At 47.2% G+C, this 7,992-nt stretch overlaps 1 pseudogene; it reads left to right on the top strand.

Annotated features, from left to right (window-relative positions):
- Nucleotides 1-7,609: 7,609 nt before the first annotated feature.
- LOC126485443 (5S ribosomal RNA) lies at nt 7,610-7,727 on the top strand (annotated as a pseudogene).
- Nucleotides 7,728-7,992: the final 265 nt, after the last annotated feature.

Genomic DNA, 7,992 nt, shown 5'->3' with positions numbered 1-7,992 from the left:
GTAGAATGCCCACCTTTGAATCGTGGCGAGTAACCCCAATGTTCTGTTTCATTATCTCCTGCATTTGCTTCACGTCACAAGCAGATGTTCACGGTTCCACTGCCGTAAACATTGGATGTTGGCAGTTGGCTGCGACCGTTGATTCCGTTAACCCGCGAGCGCCTGCAGCGGACTGCACAGGCGACACAGCATTGTGATAGAGTGCCGGTATTGTATCGACGCAGTCGGTAAGTACGGCCTTTGTGGCCGCATAATGTGGCGAGTGTAGCCTCGGTGGAGTCCCTGATTGTGTGCGGGGGCGGCGCTGACTGATGGCCGTCGGTGGGGGACGGGTGCGCAGCTGCCAACCTCTCAGCTGGCCTGGTGATCGTGTTTTCGTATGTCAGCAGAAATGCTCAGGAGATTAATTACACCATTGGTCACTCCGAATAAATAAAAAATTGTTGTGTGCGCAATTCGGGTCCGCGCCGTAAATTTTCCGTGAAAGCGTCGGGATAAAATCATAACGAGTGTTTTCTTTTAATGTGGAATTTAATTATTAATCCCTGTAATACTATGGTTTCACGGCGTAGTATAATTGATATGGAAAAGGTAACTCACAAGTTTATCGCACGTAGCAAGTGTCGAACAAATATATCGAGAGATGTTTAACAGTGTGCGTAGTATCAGCATAACCAGTAGTGACATCATTCATACAATAAACAACCGCCTGAAGCAAATGGCTCTGAGCACTATGCGACTTAACTTCTGATGTCATCAGTCGCCTAGAACTTAGAACTAATTAAACCTAACTAACCTAAGGACATCACACACATTCATGCCCGAGGCAGGATTCGAACCTGCGACCGTAGCGGTCACGCGGTTCCAAACTGACGCGCTTAGAACCGCGCGGCCACTCCGGCCGGCCGCCTGAAGCAGATCGCAGACATACATGACATGAGCTTCGCGGGTGTCGATATGCACTGAGGTGACAAAAGTCATGGGAGAGAAGTGGTAACTAAAACTTTTATCCATTCTGAATTTGGAACACTGCGACTGTCTTGTTAAAGGTTTCAAGAATTCCCCCTTCCCTCCCCCTCCATCCCCCTCCCCTCCCCATGTGTATATCCTGTTTATTGAGCAATGAGAAACATGCCAAACATAACTTCACTACCAGGAATATTATCCTAAACACTTTGTTGTAGATTGTGTAAACAGCATAAGAAAATTATGCCGTGTAGAAAAATAATAATAATTTTTATAAAGAAAGTAATATAATAGACATATATTTTATTACGAATGCTACACAAAACGAAAAATGAGCAAAGAAAATCTCTGCCTCCACAAAACTCTTTGGAGGCAACAACAGCCACACTCTCTGGTTTGTTTATATTTTGTTAAGTGCCGGCATGTGGGAGTCGCCATCAGTTGAAAAGTGCCTGTTTCACTTGATATTTAACGATACTGGTAAGCACACATTATGTTTTCCAGAGCAGTGCCTGCCACAAGAATAAAAACAGTGAATAATACCATCAAATTAATCTTACAATCGTAATATTCTTTCCACATACAGTGCTCACTTTTTCGTCTCTGTATTTGCCACAAATGCACGACCCCCACAATACTCCAAACTAAATTGTATCATCTGATGGTGAATCGCCAGGCGATTCGAAACCGGTCATGAATAAATAAGAACAGGTAACCATTGGGGCAGAGACGATAAAGTGGAGAGAGAAGAGGGTAGGACGAGATAGACAGACAGGGGGGGGGGGGGAGGAATTGGATGAAAGGGGGGAGAAGGAGATGGATTGAGGAGGGAGGAGAATATTGATAGAGAAGGGGAGGAGGAGATGAATAGAGAGGGGGAGGAGGAGATGAATAGAGAGGGGGAGGAGACGATGAATGGAGAGGGGCGAGTCGGAGAAGGATGAGGGGGGAAAGAAGGAGGTGGATAGTGAGGGGGGAGGAGGCGATGAATAGAGGAGAAAATGGATAGCAAGAGAGGAGGGAGGAGATAGCGTAATAGAAGACTGGAATAAATACATACCCGAGCAACGCCGGGTACTGATCTAGCATTGTTACAAAATACGGCTGAAAACCGTGGGCCGCACCCCGCCCGCGGGCCGCAGTTTGACGACCACTGTTATAAAGGGAACTAGCTTTTGCTTAATATTATCGTTTTAAAAAATCTGCGAGCGCTCATTTAAGCCTTATAAACGACGTGCCTTTGAAACTTCCTAGAAGATTATAACAGTGTGCTGGATCAGGGTTTGTACCCGGAACCTTGCCTTTGGCGGTCAATCCTCTCAAAAACTGAGCTGTCAAGGCACGACTCACGACCAGCCCTCAGAGTTATACTACCGCCAGTACCTCTCTGCTACATTCCAAAGTGCATAGGAGGTACGGAGGTGAAGTTTGGAAAGCAGTAGAGGGCTACTGGCGGTAGTACAACTGTGAGGGCGGGTCGTCAGTCTTGCCTGATTAGGTCAGTGGGTGAGAGCATTGACCGCCAAAATTGGTAAGGTTCCAGGTTCGAGTCCCGGTCCAGCACACAGGAAGTTTGGAAACAGTGCGCGCTCACCTACAGAGTGTAAGAGTCATTCTACACTTGGTTCTTTTTATCTAACAGGTCCATGAAGAGGCTCTGTTGTGTTTTGCGTCATGTCCTGCCCATATACACACAGAATCACACTTCGTTTGCAAATCAGCTCGCTTGCAGATACGGCTGGAGTTGTTACCTTGCACCTCTTATGGAGTCGCAGTTCGCTTTGTGCGCACTGCTCTGCCCTTCAGGGGCAGCTGACAGCGTTCATGTACGCTTGCTGAGCCACCCACATTTAATCAAATTAATCCCTCCCTCTCCCTGTTTCACCACCATCCCCCCCCCTCCCGCGCCACCTCCCTTGCTTTCTATCCCACACAGGATTACAATCTCAGTGTAAATTTCCACTATCCCGCACCTTGCAGTATACCTGTGCACTGTATATCAGAGCGTATAGAGTCGCAAGGGTCCCAGTGGTAGCTGGGAGGTGCTAGTGATGTATGCATTTAGATGCGATGTTAATGACCGTGTGACGAACATTTCACATCCTATTTCCAAGGACAGTGTGTTTTTTTATTTTTTTCTTACATTTTCATTCTTCCTTACGTAGTGCTTGTTCTGGTATACTCTTACGGATGTGGGAGTTGAATAAGGACGCAGCGCATTTAAAAAGTATTTCACAATGATCTGCAATCAGTGGCACCTGTTTTCACTACCAGTGTGTTCCGTGTTTTTGTTAACACCAACAACTTCATATCTTTTAATATCTTCTTGCGTTTTCGCTCCCCGCGCTCGGGTTCCCAGGTTCGATTCCCGGTGGGGTCAGGGATTTTCTCTGCCTCGTGATGACTGGGTGTTGTGTGATGTCCTTAGGTTAGTTAGGTTTAAGTAGTTCTAAGTTCTAGGGGACTGATGACCATAGATGTTAAGTCCCATAGTGCTCAGAGCCATTTGAATCAATATCTTCTTGAACAATAATGGTCTTCCTTGCCGGATTCATTGAACCACGAGTGCCCTTGTCCTGTTCCTACAATACCTTATACAGGGACGGTGCTAAAGGCACCAGTAAGCATAACTAGATCCCCCTCCGGACTCGACAAGACGTGGCAGCCACAAGTTCACTCTGTTCAAAAAATGTTGAAATGTGTGTGAAATCCTGGGACTTAACTGCTAAGGTCATCAGTCCCTAAGCTTACACACTACGTAACCTAAATTATCTTAAGAACAAACACACACAGCCGGCCGGAATGGCCGTGCGGTTCTAGGCGCTACAGTCTGGAACCGCGTGACCGCTACGGTCGCAGGTTCGAAGCCTGCCTCGGGCATGGATGTGTGTGATGTCCTTAGGTTAGTTAGGTTTAATTAGTTCTAAGTTCTAGGCGACTGATGACCTCAGAAGTTAAGTCGCATAGTGCTCAGAGCCATTTAAGAATAACGCATCACACTGTGAATCATTTCAAGACAGTTGTGCATATACTATCAAATGTTTCATCGTGTCCTCATGAAACATCACGGTAAAAACTCACGACAAGCCGATTGAAGCGCCCTCTCTCCCAGGTACAATAATACTGTAGTCGACTTGTGACCCCCAACGCTGGCGTAACAACTTACCACAGCCATTATCGAGTCATGGTATGAAATGGCAGCTGATAATGGCAACCAACAGCCATCCTAGCATATGGTCGGTATCTTCTGCATAACTTTAGTGCCATGCGTGTTACTTCTCCCTCGACGATGTAACACTGTCATTTGCCTAGCTGTAACTTTCATTCTGCCCAAACCTGTGCCTAGCGTCAGTTTTATTGTTGTGCAAATTCTAATCAACATGAATTGAATCTTAAGGGCATGGATGATGACTATTTAAGGCTCCTACTTGAAAAGCAAAACAATTACAGCTGATACGTGTCTGTTTAATAAGCGACGGACTTCAAAAAGATTCATCTTTTAAGAAAATAACAGAAGAGAGAATACTGTGTGTTGTATATGACTTTATACACAGCAGTATGGGCTATGGAGTGGTGTGGCCACTGTCATCGTAGGGAAACTGGACAGGACCAGAGATGATTAGCGAACAAGATGAGACAACAAACACAAGTTTCGCAGGAGAGCTTCTGTAAAGTTTGGAAGGTAGGAGACGAGGTACTGGCAGAAGTAAAGCTGTGAGTACCGGGCGTGAGTCGTGCTTCGGTAGCTCAGTTGGTAGAGCACTTGCCCGCGAAAGGCAAAGGTCCCGAGTTCGAGTGAAGGTAGGAGACGAGGTACTGGCAGAAGTAAAGCTGTGAGTACCGGGCGTGAGTCGTGCTTCGGTAGCTCAGTTGGTAGAGCACTTGCCCGCGAAAGGCAAAGGTCCCGAGTTCGAGTCTCGGTCGGGCACACAGTTTTAATCTGCCAGGAAGTTTCATATCAGCGCACACTCCGCTGCAGAGTGAAAATCTCATTCTGGAAACGTCCCCCAGGCTGTGGCTAAGCCATGTCTCCGCAATATCCTTTCTTTCAGGAGTGTTAGTTCTGCAAGTTTCGCAGGAGAGCTTCTGTAAAGTTTGGAAGGTAGGAGACGAGGTACTGGCAGAAGTAAAGCTGTGAGTACCGGGCGTGAGTCGTGCTTCGGTAGCTCAGTTGGTAGAGCACTTGCCCGCGAAAGGCAAAGGTCCCGAGTTCGAGTCTCGGTCGGGCACACAGTTTTAATCTGCCAGGAAGTTCCATATCAGCGCACACTCCGCTGCAGAGTGAAAATCTCATTCTGGAAACGTCCCCCAGGCTGTGGCTAAGCCATGTCTCCGCAATATCCTTTCTTTCAGGAGTGTTAGTTCTGCAAGTTTCGCAGGAGAGCTTCTGTAAAGTTTGGAAGGTAGGAGACGAGGTACTGGCAGAAGTAAAGCTGTGAGTACCGGGCGTGAGTCGTGCTTCGGTAGCTCAGTTGGTAGAGCACTTGCCCGCGAAAGGCAAAGGTCCCGAGTTCGAGTCTCGGTCGGGCACACAGTTTTAATCTGCCAGGAAGTTTCATATCAGCGCACACTCCGCTGCAGAGTGAAAATCTCATTCTGGAAACGCCCCCCAGGCTGTGGCTAAGCCATGTCTCCGCAATATCCTTTCTTTCAGGAGTGTTAGTTCTGCAAGTTTCGCAGGAGAGCTTCTGTAAAGTTTGGAAGGTAGGAGACGAGGTACTGGCAGAAGTAAAGCTGTGAGTACCGGGCGTGAGTCGTGCTTCGGTAGCTCAGTTGGTAGAGCACTTGCCCGCGAAAGGCAAAGGTCCCGAGTTCGAGTCTCGGTCGGGCACACAGTTTTAATCTGCCAGGAAGTTTCATATCAGCGCACACTCCGCTGCAGAGTGAAAATCTCATTCTGGAAACGCCCCCCAGGCTGTGGCTAAGCCATGTCTCCGCAATATCCTTTCTTTCAGGAGTGTTAGTTCTGCAAGTTTCGCAGGAGAGCTTCTGTAAAGTTTGGAAGGTAGGAGACGAGGTACTGGCAGAAGTAAAGCTGTGAGTACCGGGCGTGAGTCGTGCTTCGGTAGCTCAGTTGGTAGAGCACTTGCCCGCGAAAGGCAAAGGTCCCGAGTTCGAGTCTCGGTCGGGCACACAGTTTTAATCTGCCAGGAAGTTTCATATCAGCGCACACTCCGCTGCAGAGTGAAAATCTCATTCTGGAAACAAACACAAGATTTACTTTGCTTGTATTTCTCCAAGAGTATGAAGTCTCATTACAAATAATGCAGTAAGAAACAGAGTGCAGGTATTACAGTGTCAACAACGATGAAGCACAAACGAAGGTGTCGTAGCGTAGTGGCTCTAAGTGCAAGTGAGCTGAGCGGCTGCCACCAGGCATCGTATATTGCGATGGCAGAGGGCGCTCGAAGTACAGAGCTGCTAGAGAGCCTGTATAGGGAGAGATTGGCCAACCTGACAACACGGCGGCCATTTTTCTGTCAAACTGCGGGCGGGACTTTTGAATGGCCAGTAGTGGAGTACACACTCACCGAATCAAAAGCACAAGACAATATGGCGAAATCATTCCTTAAATGCCTTTGTTTTTAAGAATAATGTGTTATAATAATTTTCACACAGCCAGTTTACAGGTATGTTTTCAAATTTAACTATGTATATTGCAAGTTGTTTTACATGTAGTAAAAGGCCAAAACGACTTACTTCGCATAGATAAGAGTACTTGGTTGGTTTCCACAAGGCTCCTGTTTGATTTATGTCAGCCGTGTTGACTGCGACTGCCCACTGCTTTCGTCTTTCTTCATTGCGTGGAAATGCTAACATGCGAATTCCACCTTCGCCTCTATTGGAACAACCAAATGCAGCACAACCTGGCATCGTTTACGAACGTCTGCAGAACGAATAACGGATGTCAAAAACAATACTGTACAATTACTAACGTGTTTACTTCAAACATGTAGGCCTAAGGACTTCATCACAAAACGCTTCATTATTTCAATTCTTATTTAAGATCGCAAACGCTAATTACGTACTAAAAACGATATACAACTACATCGAACATGCATGCAAATGCATAACAAGTCTCTCAATAATTCAAATACCTTTTAATCGTTTCCAAAAGTCCTCTGAACTTCAATTCAACTCAAAAGCACGGCGTACATAGGAAGCGCGAGAGACGTTTGGCGCCATTTTTCTACCAAAGCTAATCAACCAATCACGGGCAACTTCACCTATGGCTACCCTCTCCCTATAGAGGCTCTCTAAGGGCTGCTGGAGGTGTGGCATAGTGGACACGCTCCATTGGGTTTGCCAGATCCTGTGCGACCTCTTATCGGTGTCAGACCTAAAGTTTCCATTCCGTTACTAACCTCGATACGCCACGGAGTGGTATTGATCTGCAGCATCAATTCCCTCACTAACAACCTATATGGAATTTCATTAGTTTAACATCAGTATTACTGCTGCAAACACGACAGCTACCCAGACTGTACAGAAACTGTAACAGATTTGGCGAGATAACATCTCTGACAGTTGCAGTGGTCTTGGCACCGTTGCTTCGCATGTCTATCTCGACAAGTCAAGTAAGGCGATTTTGTATACATCATTGTGGCAACGCAGTGTTTCACAAGTCTATAAACAACTGTCGGCCAACGGCCTTACCGCAGTGGTAACACCGGTTCCCGTGAGATCACCGAAGTTAAGAGCTGTCGGGCGGGGCTAGCACTTGGATGGGTGACCATCCGGTCTGCCGAGCGCTGTTGGCAAGCGGGGTGCAGTCAGCCCTTGTGAGGCAAACTGAGGAGCTACTTGACTGAGAAGTAGCGGCTCCGGTCTCGGAAACTGACATACGGCCGGGAGAGCGGTGTGCTGACCACATGCACTTCCATATCCGCATCCAATGACGCCTGTGGTCTGAGGATGACACGGCGGCCGGTCGGTACCGTTGGGCCTTCATGGCCTGTTCGGGAGGAGTTTAGTTTTTTAGTTTTATAAACAACTGCCGTTTTGCACCAGCGCACATCCTACGCA

Source organism: Schistocerca serialis, chromosome 6, assembly GCF_023864345.2.
Source record: "Schistocerca serialis cubense isolate TAMUIC-IGC-003099 chromosome 6, iqSchSeri2.2, whole genome shotgun sequence".
Classification (NCBI taxonomy): Eukaryota; Metazoa; Arthropoda; class Insecta; order Orthoptera; family Acrididae; genus Schistocerca; species Schistocerca serialis.
This window is presented reverse-complemented; position numbering and strand designations above follow the sequence as displayed.